At 42.8% G+C, this 14143-nt stretch overlaps 1 long non-coding RNA gene across 2 annotated transcripts; it reads right to left on the bottom strand.

Annotated features, from left to right (window-relative positions):
* Positions 1-2852: 2852 nt before the first annotated feature.
* Positions 2853-13851, bottom strand: LOC107324260 (uncharacterized). 2 transcript variants are annotated; one of them, XR_014946621.1, is made up of 5 exons: positions 8500-13851; positions 6624-6726; positions 5261-5310; positions 4660-4758; positions 2853-4000 (listed from the first exon to the last, which is right to left on the bottom strand). It is a non-coding gene; the product is annotated as an uncharacterized LOC107324260 (long non-coding RNA). The 2 variants fall into 2 exon arrangements; XR_014946625.1 differs by lacking the exons at positions 5261-5310; positions 6624-6726; positions 8500-13851 and adding an exon at positions 5085-5244.
* Positions 13852-14143: the final 292 nt, after the last annotated feature.

Genomic DNA, 14143 nt, shown 5'->3' with positions numbered 1-14143 from the left:
CTGCTGAGAGGAAATGCTATTTAGAGCAGGAAATTGGTGATTCATAATTGACATTAACTCTAGTTACCCTCCAATGTGCACACTGTACTTCACGTGAAATTATTATAACCAAAAAAGGCCCTTCCCTTGAGCAAGTTCAAGTTAATGTTTAGGGAACCATTTAAGCTGTTATTAGGACAAAAGTCATTATAGGGGAATGAATGGCTGGATGCTCAGACTGTTCCCTCAGTTGCAGAACCTGTGCATTTAAATGCTTCTTTTCAGGTTGCTCATCGGACTCGGTCGTTTTGGCCTGTTCACAGACATTTTCAGCTCTGTGGATGTCCAAACTCCCACCAATCTGAACTCAGCTAGAGTCCAGACCTTTTTTTGCTCTCCCTGTGGGCTGCTTCTTAACTGTGCCCAGATTTATGCCCTGTAATTTCCAAACACTCGAGTCCCTCTGAACTCAGAGGGACTCCTGCAGTTGGTGGGAACAGACCCCAAGGACATATCCATACCCATCTGCATGCAGACCCTGGCTTTCTCATAGTACATACAGGCAGATGTTAGAATTGCAGAAAGCAGCTTTTTGCAATTTGGATCATAGAAGGAGACAGCCTAGAGGCCAGATCCTCACCTAATGGGAGCCAGCAGTGCTCTGAGGCTTTGGGTGCAGGCTGCAACCCTGCACTAGGTGCTAACTTGTCACCACAACCGCCTGGTCCTTAGATGCTGGATGATCTGCCTCCTGCTGTCCTCAGCAGAAGAATAGCTCATGAAGCTTCTTTAGAGCAATACAGTATATTCAGTCTAAATGAACATGTGAACTTAATTACTTCACCATACAGTAAGCCTAGGATGAGGAATTAAATAGATCCCTTTATGGGTTTTGACATGAGTGAGGTTTTGGCAAGTTGTGCAATTTTTTATGATTTTTAGTGGGTTTTGTTGTTTCTTTTTTCCTTCCTAAATTAAAAACAAGAGCATCTTTCCTTCTGATACAGATTGTGCCTCAATCTGTAAGTGTAAATCAGAGGCAGACTTCAGGCACAGGAAGGCAGTAAACATACACAGTTATAAATTCAAGTACATTTGGACTTGATAAAAGCACAGTAATCCACTGTTAACTTTAAAAAAGAACAATATGAGCTTCTCTCTGGACTATGACGTGTTCTGCAGGCCCAGTTCTCAGGGCGACCAAGAATGCTGGACCATGCCCGGTCAACATGTCCTGGCTCTGGCTGCCAGGTCTGAGCCATCTATTTTCAAGTAGGATACACAAAGGGAAGTTTGCCCTCATGTGACAGAGCCAAAGATATGGCTTCAGGAGCAGACTCTACCCTTGTAATTACTGCCTGGGACGGAGCCTGGGATGTTACTGCAGAAAGCAAAATTGAGTCTGGGGAAAGGAACTGGGATTTGCCAGGCAAAGGAAGACAATCAGGACAGTCTGAGGCTGACCAGAAGTTGGGCTGGAGCTTTGAGGCACATCAGGTGGAAGGACAAACCAAGACTGCACTGGGAGATGCCTGAAGAGCACAAATGAGGTGAATGTCTTTTCAAGCTGTGACAAGGCCCAACATTAGGGAAACGATGCAGGCATTATAATGAGTTGCCCTGTCTGTGAAAGAACAGACATGAAACTATGGCGCACAGCATGGGTGAGGAGGAGGATGATGGCACCATGAGATGGAAGGGGCTTATTCACAGGGTCAGTGAAAAATGTTGTGGCACAAGATAAATGGACAAATGGCAATAATCAATTTTCAACTGGACAGAGCTGCACAAGGTGATAAGGTGTCTGACAGGGTTATGAGAACCAAAAGAAAATATATAAGCAGCATAATATAAGAAAGGGCTCAGAAGGGCTGATTCCCACTGAAAGAAATAAAGGCATGCACAAATGAAATACACTTCAGAACAGTATCAAGGAGTTTTAAAATATAACATCCTTGATGTCACCCAAAGTATGAATGAACTGGAACAGAAGCTCAGCCTCCCAGCACTGCATCAAAGCTAAAGGAGACTATTTCCATGTAATAGAGACTGCATTCCTCACTGGAGGAACAGCACTGTGAGGGCTGCCAATGGAGCTCAGTAAGGCTGCACTTATCACCAGGACGGTCTATACCAGTAGACAAGGAAAGGACACAGCACCAGCAAGCTTACAAGGCTAATGGGCAGCTCTAGCCAGCACTGATGGGCTGTACATTCTAACTAAGATACAAAGGAGAAAGATACTGGCAAAGAATCCTTGACCCTGCCCTGCTGAAAGTAAGTTCAAAAGTAAATTTCACACAGATTCCACCAAGCAGAGGACAAATGAACCTACTGCCTGGATAAGAGTATCTTGTGCATCATGCTCCAAGTGCAGATCTGGGTGCTGTTGCATAGGTCTCAGGGATGACTGCCACAATCACTGTCCAGGATGCAGCATCACAGAAGCAGCTCAGGGGAAAGTGTCCTGGTTGTTCCACTACCTAGCAAGAATAGGAGGGAGATTTTCAGACCTACAAGAAATCTTTGATGATTAAAAAATGCAAGCAAGGCAGGAATTGTCTAGGCATGATGCTAAATAGAAGAGGCTGAAGCAGCAAAATCAGATGTGGTTCCCACTGGTCCATGATGTGTAGCTGTTGCCCACCCATTGGCTCTCTTCTGATCCTCCTCCCTCCCCCCCCCGGCCCTGAAATTGCTTCCCCTAAGAGAAAACCCACAGAAAAGGGATTGATATTTAGCAATGCTGCTATGAGCCGGTGGCCCTGGGGCTGGGACTTAGATTCACACAGATGGGGACTGAGGAACTGAAAAAACAAAACAAAAAAATAAAACCACAGAGAAGAGACAGACAGCTTTGTGGTTTACCAGATTTTACTTTTTAACGGAAGAACTGACAAGGGCACGGCCTCATGGGCACAAGTCAGACCCTGAGGTGTGGGTTTGGAAGTGTTGCCGGTGGTCCTTGTAAGCTCCTACACAGCCTGTAGCACTGCAGCAATCTGGGGTTGTGGGTTTGCTGCTTACTAATAGCACCAGTGCAGACAACTCAGGCTAGGTGAGAATCTTCACTCAAAAGTGAAAGGGTCCCCTGACATCATGGAAGCACCATTGATTAGCCTATTGCCTATATGCCATTAACTTCTGTGTGTTTGCTTCTTGTCATGATTGTTGTGTTTAACTCAGGAGGAAAGAAACAGCAAGCTGGTTTTCAAGGCACTTTTAATACTTAGCTGCAGCTACAGTTGTAAACTGCAGACTTTATTGCTGGGCTGTACTAATCACTTAGAACTCAGCCACTGCATAAATGAATGAACAAATGAATGACTGAACGATGTAGACCTTTGTTAGGTTCCCTGGCCATGAGATCTGAGTGCTGCACTGCAATACACACAGTAAAAGCTCATAAAGGCACCTCCTCAACTGTATTCCCTTGGCTGAATTGAGACACTGTGCAGCATCAACCAATGTAAGGCCACATTCATGTTTCTGTCTTCTTCCAGCAATGACTGTAGGAGATGCTTTGGAACCAAAGAGCCTCATACTGCTAGCACACCCCTGCAATTTCAAAGGGCCACTCTGGAAAGCAAGATGGCAAGGCTGTAATTCTAGCTCGCAAAAAATGAGGACTAGTTGCACAGCTATCTTGCTTTCACTAATTCCATCAGCAAAACTTTTCTAAATTTTCAACTGCTGTAAATGTATCCTCCTGGCTATAGAGCCATGGTATCTAATTTGTTATTTTCAGTATGCATTGTTCTAATATATACAATGAATGGAGTGGAGCAGCTGTATTGTATCAATGCTTAAAACACAGTACTGTAGGATTTTAATTTCTCATGGTAAATCTTGAATCATAGCTGTGCTTTAGGCTTTCTAAAAACCTCTGGAGTTTGTGGATATGATGTTTATTATTTATTGTCTTGTTGTTGAACACAGAAAATAAAAAAAGAGTTGGTCTGTAGGAACTGTTGGCATTTTCTTGTCCTGGCTCAAACAAGAAAGTCTTCAACACTGGATACTGAAAAGACATAACCAGCAAGACATTGTTTTAGTGATGCTGAACTGTGCACAGTAGAAGATGAAACCCAAAAATCCTAAAAGCATAAGAATATCCAACCTGAACTTCCCCTGGTGTGACTTAAGGCCAGTACCTCTCATCCTATCTCACCCTTGATATAACACAACAGAGTTACAGCACAACTGCAATGAACTGAGTCAAATTATGAAGTCCAACTGGTTCTGCTTCTTCAAACAAAACTGTTAAATGCTGCTAAAATCAACCCAATCCACTGATAAAGAAAAGCAATATTATGTGTTGTTGATTGTCTGAGGGTTTGTTTGTTTGTTTGATGTAACATTTTCACAGATTATAAAATTTGCATTTATTCTGCACATTCCTGGAGAAAACAATACTGACAGGAAACAGAAACAATCTCTTCTTGGAGCTTCATAATATGAAAATCATGATCCAGATTCTCTGTAGTCGTAAATCAAATTCATTTGTCCTAGTCCGCCAAGCTCAAGAGGCCAGCTCTATCTATCCAGCACACCTCTCTCAAACTGCTCATAACATGCAGTGATATCTATATACAAGCAAATTTCTGTAAGTAACTTTGCCAATTCTGATTTTCCAGGTGAAGGCAGACACCTCGCTTTAATGCTGAGATCATTTATCACCTGTTATGAAGGAGAGAGTTCATTGGCATCCTCCTGTGCAGGGAGACATGTTCCGGTTCCAAAGTGTTCCATTCTTGGCATGGTAAGACAAAACATCACCTGCTTTGAAGTTTGGAATCTATATAAATTTTGATTTATATAGGTTACCATCTTGTCTGACACAGAAGCATCATAAGAGAGACCAAGAGGAAGCAGCTTTTTCATTGTTTTGAAGAACAACTATATCTCATTTACGAGAAACAGCTAGTAAGGTAGCTTTGCCTCCAAATAAACTGCTCCTCTCAGAAGCTGTCAGTGACTTAGGGCTATTCCCTTGCCATCTGTGCTACGTCCCTTAATTTTTGGGGGTTTCTATTCGGGCTTAGGGGCCCTCACAGGTGGTCACAGCCCAAGAAAGGAAGTAAGGAAAGAGTCTATTCTTCCACCTCATGTATTCATGGGATGCCCTCACTGACAAGCCACCTGCCCAGCACTGAACCAGGCCAAAAGGAAGGTGCCTTCAAGGGTACTATGAGCTCTGGCAGTTCTGGAACACTGGGTCATTCATATAGGTCTGCAAAGGTGGGTGTAAGGATGGAAGCTCTGGGGAATAGTCGCATACCTTTTATTTTTAAATCTTGGTTCGTGGGTGTTTCCAATTCACTTCTTTTCCTGAAACAAGGTACAGACTTCTGTTCAAACAGTGATAGTATAACTTTATTTCTCCTCCTCTGCAGCATAACTACAGAGGATGTATACACATACCAATGCAACAGTTCTCATTTAGAGTCAAGTACAGTGCCAGTAACTGCTAACAAGGGTTACTCAACCCTCCAAATTCTACTCTTGTTTCTCGTTTGCTTTCCAGATGAAAGTTGTTTTAGTCCTTTGCTTAGTGGGGAAATCCAAGCTACATACTGCTCCTTTTCCATTTCTTTTCATCTGCCAACAGTGAAACATAACCTTCATAAAAGGCTTTCAAAGGAATGCAAGTTTCCTTGGTTTTCAGAGAAAACCAGTTTAATTTTTTTCTTGTTAAGAGTATGCCCAGACATAAAAAATGATAAAAGATCATCTTCCATTTGTCCATTGTGTTCTTGTAAATAAAGTTCTTCAAGCACTCTTCTGCAAACTTACTCTCAAGAAGTAATTGCAACCTGCCTGTTCTGTGATTCCTTTCCTTTTCTTACTTTCCAATAAAGTTTGCAATTTGTTGCTAGAACTCCTTGAAACAGGAACAAAAATAATTCAGCTTGCTACTGGTTTGGAGAGAGAAGTGTTTGGTGAAAGAAGAGGTGGAGGGAGATAGGAATTGCAAACAAGGGAAAGAAAAAGCTTGACTTGTATTTACCGAAACTCTAACTTTCAAGTGTCTAACCTACAGCATGTATCGCCAGCCTAGCCCAACATTTCTACATTTTCTTTTGGCATTTGAAGATTAAGAAAATTGCGTTCATGTGCGATAGTACCAGCTGACACTCGACTCTGCTCTCTCCCCATCTCTTCAGGACTTGTTGCCAAGTGATACCATGGGAACAGAATAGCAGAATGCTATTTGGAGGTAGGGAATATGCACCTGTACCAGAGACTGCAGTTACTAATTGATCTCCTGATTTGAGAGAATACTGAAATCATTTCCAGTCCTGCTTCCCTTCTATGCTAAGTCACTGATATATGTTTGCATGCATTTACAAACCTTTGTGATAAACATCTGTATTTAATCTCTATATTTGTATTTTATTTGCCCCTTAAAATTTTGGTAAGAACTCAAGTAAGTATTCCACTAAGTGATTGTTGTTTGCTTTATAAAGTAAACATGAAACAACTGACCATTAAGTGTTATGTTCATAGTGCTTTGTTGAGGTTTAAGTTGAAAAACACTAGAAGTCTGCTTAAAGGTACTTTAATTTCTAAAGGTTTCTAGTATATATCCAAGACCGACTTGCAAAAGTAAGGTACTGACTTTGCCTTTATTTATTATTTACCTTTTGATCCAGTTTCTTGTGGTTATATATTTGTTTCGGCAACCTGACTTGATGGTAGGACCTTATCAACCTCAAGGCTTTCTTTTTACTGGAAATTCCCAACCTAAATGGAAAATGGAAACAGACAAATGCCAGGCTTCAAAGGAGGGAGAAATGGAAGGGAAAGAATAATTTAAAAAAAAAAAAAGGGGGGGAAGTGGGAAGGGAGAAAGGGAGGAAGGGGGAAAGGGAGGGTGGGAGAAAGGGGGGGAGAGTGGAAGAAAGAGAGGAAGGAAAGGAAGGAAAGGAGAGAAAGGAAGGGAGGGAGGGAAGGAAGAGAGGAAGGAAGGGAGGGAGGAAGAGAGGAAGAGAGGAAGAAAGGAAGAGAGGAAGGGAGGGAGGGAGGAAGGGAAGGAGGGAGGGAGGGAGGAAAGAAGATGGAAGGAAGGAAGGAAGGAAGGAAGGAAGGAAGGAAGGAAGGAAGGAAGGAAGGAAGGAAGGAAGGAAGGAAGGAAGGAAGGAAGGAAGGAAGGAAGGAAGGAAGGAAGGAAGGAAGGAAGGAAGGAAGGAAGGAAGGAAGGAAGGAAGGAAGGAAGGAAGGAAGGAAGGAAGGAAGGAAGGAAGGAAGGAAGGAAGGAAGGAAGGAAGGAAGGAAGGAAGGAAGGAAGGAAGGAAGGAAGGAAGGAAGGAAGGAAGGAAGGAAGGAAGGAAGGAAGGAAGGAAGGAAGGAAGGAAGGAAGGAAGGAAGGAAGGAAGGAAGGAAGGAAGGAAGGAAGGAAGGAAGGAAGGAAGGAAGGAAGGAAGGAAGGAAGGAAGGAAGGAAGGAAGGAGAGAAAGAAGGGAGGGAGAAAGAAGGGAGGGAGGAAAGAAGGGAGGGAGGGAGGGAGGGAGGAAAATTTATTTAAAAAAAAAATAGGAAGAAAAAGGAAGAAAGGGGAGAAATAGAATGAAAGAAAAGGAAGACAATAAAGTGCAAGCTTTTTACAACCTTGATTTAGTATCCAATCTGAGCCAAACCTGTTTTTCAGAATATGCTTCCTTGGGGGCTTATTATGAGACTACAGAGAAGCCATGATCTGACACAGCATAAACTGTTCAGCAGCCTGCTGAAAACTCAAATAGCTCACAGTAACAGGAGAATCAAACAATAACTGCGTAGAACGTGAGATTATAAAATGTGAGATTATAAAATATTATGATCCAAATTGAAATTCAATACATTTATTGAAGTTGTCAGCAAAGGAACAAGGACTATTGGAAAATGCTCCGTGCATTTAACTCTGTTACTGACAGCAGCTTTCGGACAAGGAAAGAAAGAACAAGTTCAGAAGAACAAACAGCAAAGAAAAGGCTTCTGATATCAATCCAGTTTGTATTCAAAAACTGGAAAAAGAAATGGGAAGAAGGCAGTGCAAAGATCACTCTGCAGGGGTGGAAGGGGGGGTTAACAAAGGCAACTGTAGCCTGTAACACTGATGCCTCAAAGACAAAGGAGTTATATGTAGAGGGGTCTTCAAAAAGCACTCTCCTGCAACATCATGCCTTTGCAAAATCTCTGGTATTTAGAGATTTGTTGTCAGAAACTCTCAGGTTAGGTAACTTTGCATGCATCAAGTTAAACACCAAAAGGAGAACTAGCCAGCCTGCTAGGCAAACCACTAGCATTAATGAAGATAACTAATAGCACTAAGCAATCCCTATTCATGAAAGCAGTTAAACAAACATTTAGGTTGAGCATATGACTTCAGCATTTAGTTAAACAATTTAATAAACTGAGGCCAGATAAATGACATTCAACTGCTCTTCATCCTGCCTCTCAAAAGAATTCACTATATCATTGATATGAAAGCAAATAAGATAAAAGGAAAGATGAAATAAGAAAAGAGGTGCTACTCACCTGTGCTATGCATTTTGTCTTTTTTATGGAGCCATTTGTAACCATTCCTATGCATGGTTCACATTAAGGCTGGATCAGAAACAACACCTTCCATGCAGCTGTTTACATCTGGCTCACAGGTGTTGGAATGGTGTTTGCCAGGAGCAGATGGATGCCTTGGAGGGAGCTCTCAGAACCAAGATGCAGAGTCAAAGAGTAGGAAAGGGAGAAGGCTTTTAGTGTTCCCACTTGCCACTAAGCCTCATGTAACAAAATGCCAATCAAGTTGAACAGAAATACTGGATGGAACATCACCCTTGTTTTCCTCTAAGGTACTGAAAAGTGTGGTAGTGAATACACCCAGAAGGAATATGAGGCAAGTCCAAAGAAGAATGTGGATGTTAATGCATGGTAATTCAGGTAAAGCCACCAGCAAGAGGAACTGAATGCATAGCCTGTGGCTGCACTGGGATGGTAGTCAGTTATCCTGTGTGTCCTGCCCCAAGGGCCAGAATGAGAATGCATGAGGCTGAAAAGCTGTTCAGCTCTCTCTGGGGTTTGGCACTGTGATTCATGCATACAGCAAGAACCCTCCACACGACAAGTCCAGGTAACCTGAATGCTTCCTTCTTTAACTGCTCTCCTTTATAGATCTTATTTAAGTGTATGTTGCTGTTCTCCATGTTGCTCCAATGAATCCAGCACACACTAAAAAACTTCCCGCACCATGAAGAGCTCAGTGCTTTGGTTCCTTACAGGCTGGCGAACTAGCCCCGCTTCCAAAAACCCAAAATCTCAGAGGTCATATGCTCCATCTGACGTAAGGTATGCTTACCCACAGCTTTCTGAGGGGCAGGTCTTTAGCCCACCTGATAACACATTTTGTGAGTATCTGAGGCCAGAGAAAAGTATGAGCTGCAAGGTGTACAGAATCACAGAATCATTAAGGTTGGAAAAGACTACTAAGATCACCCAGTCCAACCACCAGCCCATCACATCAAACCCACTGCCATGTCCCTCAGTGCCACATCCACACGGCTCTGGAACACCTCCAGGAATTGCATTTCCATCACCTTCCTGGGCAGCCTGTGCCACTGCCTCACCTCTCTTTCTAAGAAATGTTTCCTAATAACCAACTGAACCTTCTCTGGCACAACTTGAGGCCACTATCTCTTGTCATATCACTGGAAGAAGAGGCCTACATATTGCCTCCATTCTTCCACCCACTGGAGCAAGAGAGAGGAAAGCTGTGGGGCAAAAGGTTGCAGGACAGGAGGAGCAAGGAGGAACTCACCCCGTCTGCTGCCAGCCTGCTGCTTTCAGAGCCAAACACACTAGGGTTCTGGCAGGGGAGTTTCATCAGAGAGGAGCAATGGAGCAGACACGGTTATAACAAAGAGAGCTTTGTGAATATGACTGGCCTGAGTTACAGGAGAAGGCCGCCTTTTCAAACTTGCTGCCTGGAACACTGATGGGGACAAACAGCTTCCAAAGTCAGGAAATATGACAGAAAATCTCAGCATATTCCCCTAGCTCCTCAGCCCTGCATAAACTTTTTCCTCCATGGGAAAATGTGGGTACAAAGAGGGTAAGATGCAGGATATCTAACAGATGCAGCACACACATATGGCCTACAGCCCAGGGTTTGGCTCCTGAGGAGGCCAGCCAGTCTCCTGGTGGACACCATTGCAGTGTCCGGGAAGTCCTGCAGCTTGCCAAGCTTACACTGCCAATGCAATTCAAGGCTATTGCTCTCCAAAGTTAACCAAATTAAAGACAACCCAAACTTTGGTAGATCTACTGCTTGCAACTTACCTGAGGAATTATCAGAATATAGAGAAATTATTTTCTCCTGTTTCTTACACAGCAAGCCTGGGGTTGTATAGCACTCCCTGTTAGCATCATTCCTTCTACCACAGTCAGGAACTTAGTCCAAATCTCCAGTGAGAGCACCAAAGCCTGTCTTAAAAACGTGGATTCCCAATGCAAACACACCATCAAGCTCACCCACTCCACCCCTTACCACAAATTCAGGCTATAGGCACCTAAAATACACCATCTAGTAATGAGCAAATTCACAAAAGACTTTTCTGTTTAAATAGCAATGTCACCAAGCCTATACTTCAACAAACATTTGGAAATCACATGTTCACCATCTGGACTGGAAATCTGCACTTTGTTATCAATTCCCATTGCAAACTCAGTAATAAGCAATGCCATCAAGCTATTTTTGAAATATTCTTACTCCTCTAGAAGCTACATTAGAAGAATCATCACAGCAGTGACACACTAAGTCTCCCATGAACAAACATGCCTGCAGATCAGCCCCTGCATCTCCACTGAGCTGGCAATCACTCAAAAGTACTGCACTGCTATGCTTTGTAGCAGACACTCTCTTGGAAGAGAGCACTCATGAAAGTCACTTCATTAGTGTAAAACTGGGTTTTGCTAAGCAGAGAAACTACTCTTCCCTTACACTTAATGAGCAACCAGAAGCTTACTTCAGCACAAAGAAAATCCAAAAAAAAAAACCTACCAAACAACATAAAAAGTCAACTGACTCTAAGCCTCAGTTTGTACATACTGAGCCCTAATAGCATCCACTTGGAAAATCAACAGGCAACCACAACCAGCATTCAAAGACCACATGTTTTGAAAGAAACTTTGTCCAGCATCAAACTCCCTAACTTTTAAATAACTTCCAGCCTCAATAAACTTGTAATCAGAAGCAAAACAGCCTGGGCCCACCCCTGACAAACAATTAATGAAAAAAACCATGGCATTGAGCTACCATGTGAAGAATATTTTTCACGAACTGTTCCCCCTGGCCTCTCAGAAGGACAGCACAAAGGGATGCTTCCGAGATAATTCCAAAAGCAGCGCTGAAAATGAAGGCAAAATGCTATAGAATTTTAAAAGACTCTATTTCTCATGCATATTTCAGTCTTCCTTTAGTGTAGCTGAACTGTGGTATCTCACAAATCTGACACATACTGCGAGCCCTTCAGACCATGGCAGGGCATTTGGGACTGCTATAGGAAGAATATGCCACACACATGCTGCATTGGGCCGTGAGGAGAAGGGTTCATTTCACCAACAGGATATCTTCCATTTCTCATTGTATTCACTGAGTGAACAGTAGTTTCTCTTCCCACCATGCGTGTCCCACTTCGACTTTTCCCTTGCATTGCTCTGTTCTGCACTGTCAATGCATGAGTCCCAGTCCTAAGCCTGTGTCAGGAAGATGATAGTTCTGCAGAGCTGAGGCTATACTCCCCTTAGAGATAGTCTTGGCTGCAGTAGTAGCTTTCCTGAAATGCACGTGCAGTGTGGTGCTCCAGTTACTTTCAGGAATGTGCTTCTACTGGGGATTAAGTAAAGTAAATGTTATGTTATTATATCTGTTTTCATGTTTGCATATGCATACCTGCCTTTAGCCTTGTCCAATGCTTCAGCCTGCCAACTACTCCAAGTTGTTAGAGAGTGCCTTAGTTATACAGGGTCACCCATTTTCAAGTGCTTTTTCTTTAGAGAATACCTGTGTGTGCCTGTTCACATTCCTACTCTAAACACAAAAATACCATATTTAGAGTTACAGTTCCTTACAAAGGGACTTCAGAAATTGTCCTTGCATTGTAAAGAAGCAATGCAAACAAAAAAATTCATATCTAAAGAATAATTTGTATGGTAATACATGTACTATGAAGTCCTGTAAGATGCCCTTGGGTACCCTAGTGAGCTAATGGTGTCCAATATTTTTTCTCTGGGACTTAGATAAACTGTTTTCTTTGACCATCTACTCATAATTTTATGAGTTGGCTTTTTCAGACATAATAGCACAACCTAGCCTCACTTTTCCAAGTCATTTTACTTGCTTTCCAAGCTACTGCCTCACAAAATGGGCCACGTTTTCCATTAATTCCCATGACTTCTGCAGAATGGTGCTGCTTTGGAGCACAGCCCATGGTCTTTAGTGAACTCAACCATGTTGACTTCTAATGGATCACATTCTCCATCTTGGTTTCCTTGCCAGCTGATGCAAGGGAAGGGTGGTGGGATTGTTGGTCCAAAATGAGAGGTTTTCTTCAGTCCTGTCAACAGCAAATACTGAACAGGTATTACTGTACTATAATAATGTAAATCACAAGGAATACTGCAATACTGAACAAAACAGATTTCTCCTTATGGCCAACAGGAAAAAACAGTCTATAAGCTTGAAAGGGAGAGCTTCATCCAGTAGATGAATGTGGTATAGATTCTGTCCATCTTCTGCTGGTCAAAAGCAAATACATAACTATCCTCGGTGTTGTTAAATCTCTCCACACACACAACTGGTTTTGGATAACTGGGTCTCTGACACTTGCTGTACATCAATGGAGATTTTGACCTAGAAGTGCACATTAAAGTAAAAAGCACAGGCAGCTCTTAAAAATATCTGGATAGGTTACTTGTCTTGGACACTTCTGAGAATAACTAAGAGCAGCTCTTCTGCAGCCTTTGAATGTTTCAGGATGGCTAAACCATTCATGCAAATAGACAAATTTGCACATCACAGCATGGAGCTCTGAGAGAACTCATGAACACTTTTTGCCCAGGAGGTGTTTAACAGTGCATGGGGCAGAACATCTTAGGCAGTGCTGAATGAAATCGTCTGCCATTGTTTCCCATGGAAAAGGGAGGAGAGGGGACACAGTGTTCCTCAGTTTCTAGACTAGAGCAGCAACTAGTGTTCAGACATCTTACTCATGCAAAATCACTAGACTGTCACCTTGTGAATATTTATAAACTCTGTGTGCCAGGATCATGATGAGAGCTAAGTGTGGAGCCCTGCAAATATGTGGCTTAACGAGTGTGCAAAAGCATTTGTCAGCCCCATTACCAAGCTGGTGATTTTGACAGCAGCCCAAGCAATTGTGCTTCAGGGTAAATTATTTAAAAAGTGGTCCTGAACTGTTCAGTTGTACCTGCAGCTGGACACTTTCAAAATTAACTGCAGATGCAAACAAGAAAGTCTGAATTTCTCTTTACTTGTGTTGCATGAAATTCAGGTACGGGGCAGCCTCAGCAGTCACAGAGGTTAAGCAGTCTGCAGTACAGTAGATTTCGCTTCTGCTCTCTCCCACACCCACAACCAGACTGTCTTAATTTCTAGGTGCTGTATGTCAAGATCAGCATGGAAGAGGGTATGCAATCCTTTCTCATAAAGATGTTCTCTTAGTGAGCTTAAGTAGATTTGTACCTGCTAGGACATAAAAAAAAGAAAAGAGAAAAAAAAAAAGAATATATCATCCATTGGATCTTGTTGCTGTCACTGCAAAAGCAGTAAGTCACTGTGAGAGCCATCAGAAACATTTTCTGAGCCACAGCAGCAACCCCAGCTGGGCTGGGCATTGCCAGGACAGGCACACATTGCTCTGCAGCTGACCAGCTCGGAAAAGAAAGGATCCCAGTTTCTGTAACAGGAGCTGCGGGCAGGATGCCAGCCCCCTGTTTCTGAATGCTGGAAAGGGTCAAGGCTGTTCATAGAGAAAAGGCTGAGCCCAGCAGAATGGGTCCATGGCCAACTGGGATGAAGCTTAACTCTCCAGGGATCTGTAGAGATAGCAAATGTGTCCAAGCAAAAAGCAAAGCTCACGTAAGGGGCAAATCCTGGTGTGCAGGAGCT

This window comes from Coturnix japonica, chromosome 1, assembly GCF_054131305.1.
Source record: "Coturnix japonica strain WE chromosome 1, WE-NBRP24, whole genome shotgun sequence".
NCBI lineage: Eukaryota > Metazoa > Chordata > Aves > Galliformes > Phasianidae > Coturnix > Coturnix japonica.
This window is presented reverse-complemented; position numbering and strand designations above follow the sequence as displayed.